Source organism: Muntiacus reevesi, chromosome 5 (assembly GCF_963930625.1).
Source record: "Muntiacus reevesi chromosome 5, mMunRee1.1, whole genome shotgun sequence".
Lineage (NCBI taxonomy): Eukaryota > Metazoa > Chordata > Mammalia > Artiodactyla > Cervidae > Muntiacus > Muntiacus reevesi.
In genome coordinates, this window is record NC_089253.1 from 59616432 (window position 1) to 59631593 (window position 15162).

The window sequence follows — 15162 nt, forward strand, 5'->3', positions numbered from 1 at the left end:
TCCTGTCCTTCACTATCTCCTGGAGCTTGCTCAAAGGCAAGTTCGTTGAGTCCATGATGCCATCCAAACATCTCATCTTCTGTCACCACCTTCTCTTCCTGCCTTCAATCTTCACCAGCATCAAGGTCTTGTCTGATAAGTTGCCTCTTTGCATCAGGTGGCCAAAGTATGGGAGATTCCCTTTAGAATTGACTGATTTGATTCAAGATGGCAGCCCAGCGTGGTCTGAGGTGGTCGCAACTATTACCATGGACCGGTGGCAGACCGGTGAGGGGCTGGTTCCACAAAACCCAAGATCTGGCCTGGGCCTAGAAGCGAGGGCTTACACCCAGAGTGATGGCCTGTACTCGCTCATGGCGCTCTATGATCTGCTCTGCATTCTCTCCACGACCAGCCTGGAGCAAATCAAGGCGGCCTAACCACCAACAGAGCTTCCTCTCCCACCCGGACAACTCGGGGAGCTCTGAGTCTGCCGAGCACTTCACGCGTGTCTCCCAGGCTCACAAGGTGCCGGGCAGTACCACCTTGCGTCGGAAGTAAGCCCGTGGCCTGCCAAGCAACGAGGACCTGCACGGCCCGGGCGTCCGGCCTTCCAAGACTCCAGCCGCTGGCCCCAAGGCGCACCCCACACCTGTCGGCCGAGCTCTCCAGCCCACGGCCGTGGTCAGGCCTTGCCGGAAGCCAACCACACCACGTTCGACTTGGACGCCTTCTTCCGGGCGCGCTGCGGTGAGCAGCTGGAGCACAAATGGCGGCTGATGGCCTGCCAGGAGGCCTTCCGCAAGATGCTGGAGGGCCGGGCCAAGAAGGGCTTATCCTGGGATGAGACGTGGCTTTCGTCCTCATTCTGCGCCTAGTCGTCCTCATCATGAGCTCTCGTTTTTAATCGGTGAGTGGAGGGCAGGGGAGCAGCCCCCAGCCAAGAAAATGGCCTTGCCTGTCGTCTTGAACCTCGTACCTTCCATTTTCTACCTCTGTTGGGGGTCCGAAGGAACTGCTCTCTCCCCCTCCTCTTTCCCACCTGGCCAGCTTAGACACTGACCTGCACATCCCTGCCCCCACCTCCATCCAGAAAATTCTTTTCAATGCTCAAGAAAACAGGCCCCTAATGAGGAGTCTCAGAGAAGGCAATGGCACCGCACTCCAGTACACTTGCCTGGAAAATCCCATGGACGGAGGAGCCTGGTAGGCTGCAGTCCATGGGGTCGCGAAGAGTCGGACAGGACTGAGCGACTTCACTTTCACTTTTCACTTTCATGCATTGGAGAAGGAAATGGCAACCCACTCCAGTGTTCTTGCCTGGAGAATCCCAGGGACAGAGGAGCCTGGTGGGCTGCTGTCTATGGGGTCGCACAGAGTCGGACACGACTGAAGCGACTTAGCAGCAGCAGTAAGCAGCCATGAGGAGTCTGAAAGCCCCAGAGTGAGGGGCTTTCTGGAGGCCCTGGGGTGCCCACTCCTGGATATTGTCAGCTTCTGGAATACTTGCTCTGGCTTTCTTGTAAAGAAAGATTCCCAGCAAGATTTGACTGCTCCTTCCCCATGTAGCGTGGGGCTCCCGTGTAATCTTGAAACCTGCAATGTGACCAGTTGTGGTTGCCGAAAGAAAAAAATCTGGGGTCGTACGAAACTTGTCTTTCTGTGAGTTTCCCAAGCCACAGGTGAGGCCAAGGTAGGGTAAGGATGTGATTCGTGGGAACCCGACCATTCTTGGGTGGTTAGATCCCACTTCACCTTCTGTTGGTGGCCTGTGGGAGTGGGAAAGAAAGTAAGGTTATGAGCCTTCTGGTTCCCATGCTTATCGAATGTATGACCTGGAAAAATTTCCTCTGTGGGCCTGATGGCAGAGGAGCAAATTGTCTGCTCTTTCGAGGTCTGTCGTATTTGATTATCTATTTTCTGATAGGTTCAGTGATTAAAATATTGATGTCAGTAGAGCCGGGTTTATCCTTGGGGAAGTGTGCCTGGCATGGCACCTGGTCATCCCTTGACCAGCCAGCCTCTTTACTAACTGTGCAGCTCCTCCCCTCCCAGAAACAGCAACAAATGGGGAGTTAGAATCACCTGAGAGTGGCCCACCCTCCCATTCTGCTGGCAGTGCCCTCCACAGGCCCTACAAGCCAAGTCCTTGAAACATGACTATTTGAGGCTATGGAAACTGGGGGAATTTGAGTAGACAGGACTGTTGAGGGACAGGCGGGACATGGTAGAAATGCAATTCTTCATTCAGAGCTCACTGGGGCTTTTTTTTTTTGGCTACACAGTTTGGCATGGGAGATTTTAGTTCCCCAACCAGGGATCGAACCTGTGCCCCTGCAGTGGAAGTGCAGAGTCTCAACCACTGGATCCCCAGAGAAGTCCCCCCACACACACTTTTTTTTCCCCTTTATTCCTAACTGGTGGGTGATCACTTACTAGAGCTGTTGTAATCCAACTCTCTTAACCCTGGATCACTGCACGTGGGGTATGAGCTGTGAGATGGTAGGAACTCAAGTGTGTATGCACTGTTCAGCATAGAGCCCTGGGACAGGAAAACCTTTGCAGGGGACATACTACAAGATAAAGACTTAAGTCTAGGTTGTAAACAAAGTCAGAGGTGCTTTGCTATATATTAACACCAATTCCTGCAGTCAGTCTTTTGGGTGCAGTTCCTGTATAAATTTGGATAAACCCATAGCTGGTTCAACTTGGTCTCTTGGAGTTTTCTTAAGTTCTTCAACATGGCTTTGTAGTGACCATTTGATTCAGTAGTAAGGATTTAAGCTCACTGTGGTTCAGACATGCTGGGCTCAGTGAGCCTTGGTTTGGGGGTCGGGGGGCATATGTACTTTTCAACATAACATTTAATGTTACTATGTTTCATATTTGGAAATCATGATGGAGGGGGTCTGTTCTTTTCAAAACACAAACAACAGGAAGTAAAGCTTAGTAAAAGGTACAGAGACTGGTAATTCTCAACCAAAGAGTTGGGGCATAACAGATTGTCCTTGAAGCAAGATTTCTTACAAGTTTCAATCAAATAGGTTTGGGGTTCTTTGGGGTTTTATTTGTAAAGGCACTAATGGTCTGTGATATCCAGGACCTTTCTCATGGACTCTGATATATACCTCTCAAATTGGTTTTCTCTCAGTAAAGAGTATTTCTCTCAGCCAAGAGTATTCCTTGGGGACCCCAGAACATGGAGGTGGATAGAAAATTCCAGAAAGTTTGAGGTGGTGGGGTCCAGACTCTGTGAAACTTCTGGAACAGTCCATGCAACTCCAGACATGGCAGTCAATAAAATGTATTAACCATCCAAAAAGAAAAGAATTAACTGGTTTGATCTCCTTATAACCAACATTTTTCCCCCACAGTCTTTACTACATAAATATTGAGGCAATATTAGTGAAGACAGTATTCTCTAGGTTCTGCTACTCTTTTACCCTCAGTTCATTAAAAATACTGGTCAGTTTCCTTCTTTCCTTTTCCTTCCAGCTCATGCATAGCCTCTTCTTTTTAATTCACTGAACTCTCTGAAGGTACAAAGGCTAAGCCATGACTTTTAATAGATCCCTCACCTGGTACAATGGGACCAGTTTAGCACCATTCAATCACACCACTGACTATACAAGACCAAACACCACACCAGACACCAGAGATAAAGAAATTCTATCTCAAGATATAGAGAGACTGACAGTTAAGACATATATCTCTGATGGGTAAGGACTGTGCTATGATGCAGGCATGTGAAAGATGCCATAGGTGGAACACAGCCCAACAGAAGAGGAGAGAGATGGTGATGGACATCTTCCTAGAGGAAGTAGGATGTGAGCTGAGCCTCTAAGAAGCTGAAGTTAGCTATGCATAGAACAAATGAGCAAATTCCCAACATGCTGCATTGCTTGCCATCTTTAAAGGCTCCTCAAGAACCTTAGATGAGAGATGATCTTAGGGAAGTAGAAAGTAGCTAAGTCGTGAAGGCAAGGACTCAAATCCAATACCACCAGCTGAACAACTCTTGTTAACATTACAAAGGGCAGAGATTTAAAAGAAGGCCTGGACCAACTGGGATCAATATTCTTGGTTCAAATCTCTCTACTCAGTTCTATCTGAGAGTCCTGAGAGGTTTATAAAATGTCTGAAAATGTGATGTTCCAGCTATCAATATAATAAAAGAATTCCACAAAGGCCAGCATGAGACATTTCCTAAACATATTCAGAATTTTACTAAAAATTGAAGAAAATAACCAATTTTGTATATTCCTCCTTGACCCACAGGTAAGGGAGGAACTTGATTCACAGATGTGTACACATGTTTGAGAGGACATGAAAACACTTGTAATTTTTTTAATGGTAAACAGCTATATATATATATATATATATATGTATATATATACACACACATGTCTATAAATATATTAGTCACTCAATCATGTCTGATCCCATGGACTGTAGCCTGCCAGGCTCCTCTGTTCATGGAATTCTCCAGGAAAGATTACTGGAATGGGTAGGATTCCCTGCTATATCTTGTATTTTATGCACTTTTGCAAGTAAATTAAAAACTTTTTTTTAATTTTTTAATTTTAATTTTAATTTTTTTCATTTTTTTGTAACTGTCAAGCATTGAGAATATATAAAAATGACAGACCCCTACCTCCTGAGTAAAAATAACACATAGAAGAACCAACCAAGTTGTAGGTATTGTCGCATGCTTTTACCTCATCAAGCAATAATTGTGTTTTAATCAGCACATAAAAGATCATATTGAAAACTATTTATATCCTTTACTGCTTTGGCAATTGGAGAAAGAAAAAGGTTCCAATATGATATTTTGCAGTGGGACTCAACTAATGTGTGGGCTTCAGTCCTGATCTACATTACACTTAGTCATGAGATACATATATAAATATACAGATATAATTTAAATTAAAAACTCACAAAATCAAGATGATCTGGCCCACTATAGGAGAACATTAGTCCTTGATTGCTTTGTGATGTTAGTAAGTCTAGAGGAGTTTATTTTGTGAGAGAGAGAAACTATGGCTGGAAAATATCACCTATGCTAGATGACTTGATGGAAAGCAGCCAGAGATGGGCAAAGTCACATTTTTAAGATGTTCCCAAAATAAAGTTAGAACTCAGTAGTCTTGATCTGAAACACTGGAAACTATTAATGGCAATAAAGTTAGCTAGGTGGTTAATGGCCAAAAATGAAAAGCTATTTATATTTAACACCAAATGAATACATTGTTATCTAGGAAATAGTATATATCAGCCTTGTAATGCTATCAGTACAATTTCAACTTCACAGTGTGATCCAATAATCATAAAAATCACAAATTTGCCTAAATCATCTGTAGTTTTATCATCACCCCTAATCAGTTTGCTTTAGAAACTTGCTAGCCATTTTCAAGTAAATTCATATCTATTCCAAGTTTCATAGTCCACTTATTTTTATTATAATATTATAAAGGCAGTGGTGAGAATGAAGCCTTGGTCCAACTTCTTGCCCAGGTAAAAGATTTGTTTCAAATGCAAAATAGGCCAATGAATTTTAATGTTAAAGGGCAGAAGTTCAGTGAAAAGGTTTCAGATTCTACATTCCAACTAACCTTAAAGAAACCTCCACTTTCGGAATGCTTATGTTTTATTAAAGAGAAAAGCCAAAATTTACCTGAAAATGATATTTCAATACAGTAAGTCCCCTACACATGAACAAGTTCCATTCCAATAGTGTGCTCATAAATCCAGTTTGTTCGTTAAGGCCAACAAAGTTAGCCTAGGTACCCAGCTAACACAAGTGATTATATAGTACTATACTGTAATAGGTTTATAATACTTTTTACACAAATGATACATTTTAAAAGCACACAAAAATAGAAACATTTTTAATCTTATAGTACTTATCTGGAAAAGTACAATAGTACAGTACAACATTGGGCTTCCTTGGTGGCTCAGTAGTAAAGAATCTGCCTATCAATGCAGGAGACACACGTTTTATCCCTGGATCAGGAAGATCCCCTGGAGAAGGAAATGGTAACCTACTCCAGTATTCTTGCCTGGGAAATCTCATGTACAGAGGAGTCTGGTGGGCTCAGTCCATGGAGATTACAAAAGAGTCATACACAACTCAGTGATTAAACAACACCAATACAACAACTGGCATAAAGGAACTGGCATCGAGTGGACAAACAAGAGTTACTCCACTCCAACACGAGTGGAGGCGGGAGAAGGCATGGGAGATGGTAGAGCTGAAGGATCGTCAGCAATAGAAGATGAAGGGGAAACTGCAGTTTCACTCAAGCCTTACAATGATGGAAGGCAGGTTTGCATCTTTGAAAGTCCACAGCTTGAAAGTTCCTATGTAGGGGATTTCCTGTACTCCCCTATCCTAACTACATATCTGTGTAAGACCGGATTTTTTTTCATACACTTCAGCCAAATCAGTCATATCTGACTCTTTGCAAGCCCATGGACTATACAGTCTGTGGAATTCTCCAGTCCAGAATACTGGAGTGGGTAGCATTTCCCTTCTCCATGGGATCTTCCCAACCCAGGGATTGAAGGCAGGTCTCCCACCTTACAGGCAGATTCTTTACCAACTGAGCCACAGGGAAGCCCCAAATCATCATACAGCAACAGACTGTGCAGAAGCAGGTGTGAGAATCCAGCTATTTTCAATTAAACCCAGCACTAGGAAGGCTTGTAAAAACATGAAGCCATGCTACTTTTCTCATTACACTTTTTGTTTAGGAATTAGTTATTTCTTAAAGCAATAAGTCAGTGCATACTGGGTTTATTATATTTAAGTGAATTAATTGATAGTCTTAAGTTTTCTTTTTAAGTCTTTGTTATGATACAACTAACAGAAATACAAACACATTGGGATTGTTAATAGTTTTTTAAAATAAAACGGGTCCTAAGACCCTGATGTAGTCATCAAGAGCCCATGTTTGAACCTTACCTCTAACACACACTTGCCTGACCATGGGTAGGAATTGAACCTCTCTAAATATTAATTCCCTCTTAAGGAAAGTGAGGATAATATTAGCACTTTCAATGGATTGTTGTAAGTTTTAAATAATATACAATAACAAATCATAATGTATGTTAAAATATAAATAAAATTATGTTTACTCTATATTGTAGTTTATTTTTGTAAAATAAGTATATGTATTTAAATATTATTATATTTATAAAGATAAGATCCCTGGCATGTACATAGTGCTCAGTAGATGGAAACTGTTAGCGCTCCATCACTATAGTATGGGGTGAGTATGTGAGAGACATGAAAAAAAAATAATGAACAGCATAGTATTGTAAAATCTGAGAAAAAGATCTGAGAAAAAGAAGTTCCAACAAGAGGGACTTCCCTGGTGGTCCAGTGATTACGACTTCTGCTTTCAACGCAGTGGGTGAGGGTTCGATCCCTGGTGGGGCAGTTAAGATCCCACATGTCTCACAGCTAAAAAACCAAAATGTAAAACAGAAGCAATATTGTAACAAATTCTATAAAGACTTTAAGAATGATCCACATAAAAAAAAAGATCTATATTAAAAAAAAGAGTTTCAAGAAGAGAAATTTATCCATAATGTAAAAATCTGGTGGGAGGGTGAATTGTGACTCCTTGGTGAACTCCAGGGAGGTCAGTTTGAGAACAACGTTGTGCTGAATGCCAGCCTGTGAGGAGCTTAGAGGAGGGACCGTGAGGAAGCAAAGGCTGGGAGTTTAAGTCTCCTTTCAGGGTAGTCTAGGCAGCCTGATCCTGGGGACACACAGCACAGCCTTGACTGTGAAGTCTACGCTAATCAATATGTGAGTCCCTGCAGACAGACGTCCCTTTGCACCAGTAAATCTGAGAGGAATCCACGCCACTGGAGGGGGTGTGCCTTTCTTACTATAACTATTATATTCTGCCTTATCTTACCATTATATGTAGGCCCATATCTTACCTCCACCGTCTCCCCCTTGAGGGAACTTATCTCACTAGTAACACCTGTGAAAATGCCTTCTCCAGAGCAGATACAAAGTAAAAAGCAAATTGAATAAGTAATTTCTACAGTGTAGACATACACAGAGACCCACACAAGTGAATCACATATACTTGCCCACTGTGATGCTAGAAAATTTCATCACCAGTCCTTGTACCAACTTTGCTTGATATCCCAGTCTCTATGACAAGTTTCTTTCTGGACCCGTAATCTCTGAATAACAAGGATGAAGATTCTGTTTTTCTGGGCTTATCTATGCAACAAGTTTATTAAAGCCCTACCACTCTTTGCCTTTCTGGCCCACTAATGACCTTAGTAGCATGCTACATATATAATTTTTATTTAGGTTTGAACCCATATGACCTCTGTATGACATACAATTAACTTTATTAATTTGGATAGTACTAACTTACATTTTGCACTTATTCAGGTGTACAATTAAGCTTTTTTTTTTTTCTTGTTTTTTTTTTTTTGCTATTTAGGAGAAAAAACTTTATAAATAACTCAAATTCTGACCTATGTCACAATGGTGGTTTTTTGTAAATTAATTAAAAGAATAGACAACTTTTCAAAGGATACTTGTCAGTATCCTTTAAAATAAGCAAAGTGGTTGGCTTTCAGACGTTGAGATCATTATAGTCATACCTATGAATATTATAATATGGATAATAATGGTGATTTTCTATTTCCATCTCCAAGTAGATGCCTTTTGACTGAAAGAGTTGCTATTCTATGTGAAAATTTAAGAGTTTAACTTGACTATTTGCTGGCTTTGCATTTTTGCATGCAAGTGTCAATAAGGATGACAACAAATATATATATCCTTTCTCCCCACCCAAAAAGATATATAGCTGTGGATCTGTTTAAGTATTTGTGTAAGTCCTTGGTTAAACTACATTGTGGAAGTGGAATTAAAATTAACCTAACATGAAAAAATGCTCAACATGGCTAGTTATTAGAGAAATGCAAATCAAAACTTCAATGAGGTGCCACCTCATAGCAGTCAGAATGGCCATCATTTAAAAGTCTATGAATAAATGCTGGAGGGGGTGTGGAGAAAAAAGAACACTTCTACATTGTTGATGGAAATGTAAATTGGTTCAATGACTATGGAAAACAATAGGGAGTTTCCTCAAAAACTAGAATTGGACTCACCATATGATTCTACGATCCCACTCCTGGGCATATATCCAAACAAAACTATAAATAAAAAAGATATATACATCCCTGTCTTCAGAGCATCACTATTTACAACAGCCATGACATGGAAGCATTCTAAATGTCCACAATAGTTAGTGGATAAAGATGTGGTATATATTAGTATATCTATACAATGAAGTATTACTCAGTCACACAAAAAAAGAATGAAATAATTCCATTTGCAGCTACAGGGATGGAGGACCTAGAGATTATCATACTAAGTGAAGTAAGTCAGAAAGAGAAAGACAAACACCATATGATACCACTTCTGTGTGGAACCTAAAATATAACACCAGTGAACCTATCTGTGAAACAGAAACAGACTCACAGATATAGATGACAGACTTCAGGCTGCCAAGGGGGAAGAAGGGTGGAAGGGTGATGGATTGGGAGCTTGGGATTAGCAGATGCAAAGTGCTGCATATAAAATAGACAAACAACAAGGTCCTACTGTAAGCACAGGGAACTATATTCAATATCCTATAATAAACCATAATAAAAAAAATAGATTAGCTTAAAATATTTTAAGGTAGATTTTTACAAATGACTTTATAACCTCTATGAGAACTTCAGTATCTATAGTATGCAATTAGTGAAATTTCTGATAGAATTTCCTGAATAATTCAATGGAAAAAAGCATTCCTAAGTTAATGAGTTAACTGGCCTGGTAAATGAGTTTATTAAAGACAGTCCATTAAATGTTGGCTAATGCCTATAAAACAGTGATTTTAGTTTCAGTGAGCTATATCTTTTAACAATAGCTGTATAACATGTCCAACTGCATTTAAAAACCCTTTCTCCACATAGACAAGTCACGTCCTTTAATGTTTCTGCAATGGTTGAACTTGCTTCCAATCCACGAACTGTTTTGAACCGTTTGCCAAGGCACTAGAAACAAGAAGAAAATAGACTGTTAATTTCAAATACAATCCTGATTTTGTATGATATCAAACCTAATTCCTCTGAAAGCAGGCAGGACTGAAATTTCCCATCTGGCCCTGGGAAGATGTATTGATTTTGACTTCCAAGAAGCCCCACCCTATATCTACACCTGATTGATTAATATAAATGATTCCCGCTCAAAAAATCAGAGTGGTGATGAAAAGTTGATGAAAGCTCCAGAAAGTCTTAAATATTGTTACAGCAGTGATAAATACTAGAACCGTTGCATTCAGTCACTAAATTCCTCTTCTCTCCCTGTCTGTGTAGTATTGTATTAGTTTCCTAGGGCTAAAGAACAAGTTTATTTTCACAGTTTTGTAGGCTAGAAGTTAAAGATCAAGGTGTCAGCAAGATTGGTTTCTGCTGTGTCCTTTCTCCTTGGCTTGTATATGGCTGATTTTCCCTGTGTCTTCACGTGGTTTTCCCTCTGTGTATGCTGTCTATGTCCTGATATCCTCTTTTTTTTTTTTCATTTATTTTTATTAGTTGGAGGCTAATTACTTTACAATATTGTAGTGGTTTTTGTCATACATTGACATGAATCAGCCATGGATTTACACCAGTCATATTGGATTAATACCCATTCAAATGACCTCATTTTAACTTAATGGCCTTTTAAAATCTCTGTCTCTAATTCCACTTACATTCTTAGGAATTGGAGTGAAGGACTTCATATGAATATGGGAGGACCCAAGTTCATCCTAAAGGAAATCAGTCCTGAATATTCATTGAAAGGACTTATGCTGAAGCTGAAACTCCAATGCTTTGGCCACCTGATGCAAAGAACTGACTCATTGGAAAAGACCCTGATGCTGGGAAAGATTCAAGGCGGGAGGAGAAGGGGATGACAGAGGATAAGATGGCTGGATGGCATCACTGACTTGATGGACATGAGTTTGAGTAAGCTCCGGGAGTTGGTGGTGGATCGGGAGGCCTGGTGTGCTGCAGTCCATGGGGTTGCAAAGAGTCGGACATGAGTGAGCAACTGAACCGAAAGCCCATAAGTGTTGAATAGGGAGAAAGACTGTACTTACCTACAGTCTGCTAGAAGCTTCTCACTTCCAAATTTCTACAAAAATATATTTACAACAGCACCTATAAACTAAATATTCTTAGCATAACCAGTACATTCAACAGGCTGTACTTGTGATGTTGTCAAATTGCAGTTTTTCTTGTGTACTTTTTTCACTTTTCTCCAGATAAAGTTTTCAGCAAGCCCTTCTGTTTTCTGCTCTCTCTTACATTGTGAGGCTATAGTGATTTAAGTCATAAGCCATTTTAATTCAGATATAATGCACAGTGCATCAAAACTCCACTTGACTTCCTGTCACATTCCCAACCCCTCTCCTGCTTGGGAGCACTCGGTGGGGGGAGGGGTGCAGTGGTTTGCAGCTCCTCTGTTTTTTTCGTTTCCTCTCCTTAGTCCCCTCCTCTTCCAATGTTGATTCCTCCTCCAAGGCTGGAGCTCAGAGAAGAACAGTAAGGACCCAGGCAGTTCCTGTAAGAACGAGTAACTTGGGGAGCTGACACTGGGACCTGGCATGGGTGTGAAGCAGACCTCGGTTGTCATAGCTGTGTCATGCAGGCCTGCGGAGCTTGGTGCTGAATGACTCCTCTGTGGGTCACCTAGTGGCCTGGGGCATTGCCTGCCTTGGTTCCTGATAGCCTTTCTCTGCTCCTAGGAACACCTAGGAGCTCACCTCCAGGTTATTGTTTCCTGAGGTCACACCAGCTCCTCCTTCCTCAAGGCCACATCTTGTCCAGAAGGACTGCCTACATGGCGTGGCTCAGGCACCATCTGTGTTGGCTCCCAGGGTGAGAGGCAGTGTGAGTTCTCTAAGACCTGTGGGAAATGGAATATTTCCTGCCACATCAGTAAAAAAGGATGTCACAGTCATCAAGGATCACGGCCCTCCAACATGAGCTGGTAAGCCCTGAGGAAGCTCAGGGCTGAAAAGAATTTCTGCCATCTAGCAGCCACTCCCTATGGTGATCCTTGAGGAAACTCGAGATGTGAAAATACAAGCTACTGGCCCCAGAAAGCTGAGGCACATTTCAAAAGAATCATTTCAACGAGTCCATATGCATCTTCTCATGTATAGAAAAGTACTAAAATTATTAAGCTGAGATGTCTGCTTTTCTTTAATTAGCAATCATCTTTTGACATTCAGACTACCTGCCCTTTGTTGCAAAACTTCTATATATCCCAGCTCCTCCCCTTGCCTCCTGGAGCAGTTTCTCAGGACTATCTGAAATAGTCTCCCTTTTTCCCCAAATAAAACTTAACTCACTACTCTCACTTTGTTCGTTTCTTTCAACTCAACAACCCCAACAGCAAGGAACATTCTAATCCTCCCCGGAGTCCAGAGAAACCCCTTCTCTGTGCTTGAGGTAGAGGAAATAGCACCTTCCCTATACCCTCCACCTCTGCTACCCCTCATCCTCACCCCCAGTCCCACATGGCAACCAACTTTCTCTACACGTGATCGTTCCCAACATAGAACTTCTCTCTGCAGGGCCCTTAATATTCTTTTACTGGACGAGGCAGTTCAGGGCTCCAGGAAAGATTTCTTAGTACAGTTTTACACATTTTGCAGGTGGTGATTGGGTTTTGGGATGTCACAGCTGTTGTATCATCTCTCTCAGTCAAAACTTTAACTTGAACATCCTGGTACATTTCTTTATTGCCTTTCTTAGATGAAAGTCATCAGACTTTCTAAAGTTATCAATTGGGAAATAGGAGCTTATCTGAGGTCTCCTAGGCTACAATAAGAGAGCATATGATAAAATCTCTTCTGAGCTACAAATGAAAGAAAGATGTTCTCTGACTAAAAAATCCACAAAGTATTATTAGTGGATTGTATCAGCTTACATTTTACATGGTCACACTAATATTCTGTACTGAAATATTGGAAAATTACTTTAAATTTATCTTTTGCTGTGCCAAATAGGGCAGGAAAATAGAAAAAAGTTAGTCCTCTGCCTAATAACACCACTCTTTTAGAACTATTTCCAAGAGAAGAATCTGATTTCTTGGTTATTTGAGAAAACAAATCCAGCCTGTTAACACTAAACATTATCAGTTTAAAATAGATGCCAGTGATCAGCTTAGCAAATTTATCAATAATATCAGTCTTTCTATGCAATATTTATTTTCACAAAAAATGTAATTAACCATTTTTAAAAAGGGATACTTTGATTAGTTCCTTAAAAAAACTGAAGCCTTAGAATTTAAAACTAAAAGAGTCATCTTATAAACTCCACTTGATTACTATAGTAATTGTAACAGTTCCAGTTGTTTTATTTCTAATTTCAAGTTTTAATATTTTTCACTGCCTTAGTACTGGTGATGTTTTTAGCCTTCTTATTGTTAAGAACTACTATTTCAGAGGAATAGTAGTTTTATTGTCTAACAAACCACAGCAAAACAAAATGGTTAAAACATTAAGCATTTATTATTTCTCATGATTCTGTGAGTTGTTTGGATAGTTCTCTTGGTCTGGGCTGGCTTGGTCAAGGCTGAATGGTTTACAAAGGTATCACTCACATGACTGGCCATTGTTGGATTGGGTAAAGTCCTATTTAAAGCTTCTCCAGAAACTCCCTTGGTGAGGGTGGGGCTCAGCTGATTCAACCTAGCTCTGTGCTCCCTGCCATCTGCAATGTGCTATTGTCCAGGAGGCTATCACATGCATGGTGGTCTTCAGGTTTTAACAAAGCAAGATAGGAAAACTCCTGATCCACTCACATTTCTCTTAGATCTACTTACATCAAGTATGTTGATATCCCTTTGCATAGCGTGTGCATGCTCAGTCATGTCCAACTCTTTGCAACTCCTTGGACTGTAGCCCACCAGGCTCCTCAGGCTAAAACAAATTGCACAAACAAACGCAGGTTCAAAATATGCAGATGTAGACCATCTTTCTTAGTAGGAACAGCTACGAAGTCATAGTGCTTAGGGATTTGCACATAGGTAAGAAAGAATTTGTAGCCATTTTGTAATCTATCACAGATGTCTCAGCCTCATTTTGTCTTTTAGTTTTATCACAAGGCTGTCATTGGAAAAACCAAAACCAACATCTTGGTAAAGCAAATATACTCAACTTTAGAGTTTTCATTTCTGCTTTTTTTTTTCTTTTGCCCTATGAATAAAGTTGTATAACCTCATTACCTATTTTGTGCTTCTCTTCATATCCATTCTTAATTGGCTTATCTCCTTAACCTTTGTGGGGTTGAGAGCCCACAATCCATTAGTAATTATGATAACTACAATGAAGATGTTTCTTTTCACCCCCAAACACTATGTGGTAGCAAGAATAAAGTTTGCTAACTCTTACAGTTGAGTTAAAAATGAAAATGTTTAAACTGTATCAATAATAGTTGGTAAATTTGCTTAAAAGCCACAGTTTTAAAAATTGTATGTTGGAAATTCCCTGGTGGTTCAGTGGTTAGGACTCTGCACTTTCACTGCATATGGCCCGGGTTTGATCCCTGATCAGAGAACTAAGATCCCGTAAGCCTCACAACTAAAAATAAATAAATAAAATTGCTGCAACCAGTGTACAGAATAAGTAAATAAATAAAACTGTATGCTGAATCTACCAAGTGAGTTTAGGCAATTGAATGAATAATTTACTAAGACTCCCATGTGCTGACACTGTCCTAGATGCTGAGCATGAGATGAACGAAAGAGACAATGCCTCTCCTCTCACCAGGCTCACATCTTATGGAGAAGGCAGATCACGAGCAACTGAACAAATGAGGGAGATAACTTTATACTTTTACTAGTTTTAAAGGTAAATAATAAAAATGATGGTGGGAAAATAAGAGTGTTAGGTACCATTATCGTGAATACGTCAGATGCTCATTAAATTTACTGTTGAACTGCTGATTCTATATAAACCTGAAGTGTGTGAAAATCAATTTTGAATTTATAAGTGAAAAAACACCCAACACACAGAGGCACTCAGTTCTGAAAATAATACATTTCTTACTCTTGTTTTTGGAAATCTAAGGAAATAAAAGAATACAACAGCATATATAGTAAGC

The 15162-nt window shown here is 40.5% G+C and overlaps 1 pseudogene; it reads left to right on the forward strand.

Annotated features, from left to right (window-relative positions):
- The first annotated feature begins 207 nt into the window (after window positions 1-207).
- LOC136169341 (dnaJ homolog subfamily C member 30, mitochondrial-like) lies at window positions 208-886 on the forward strand (annotated as a pseudogene).
- The last annotated feature ends 14276 nt before the right edge of the window (window positions 887-15162 follow it).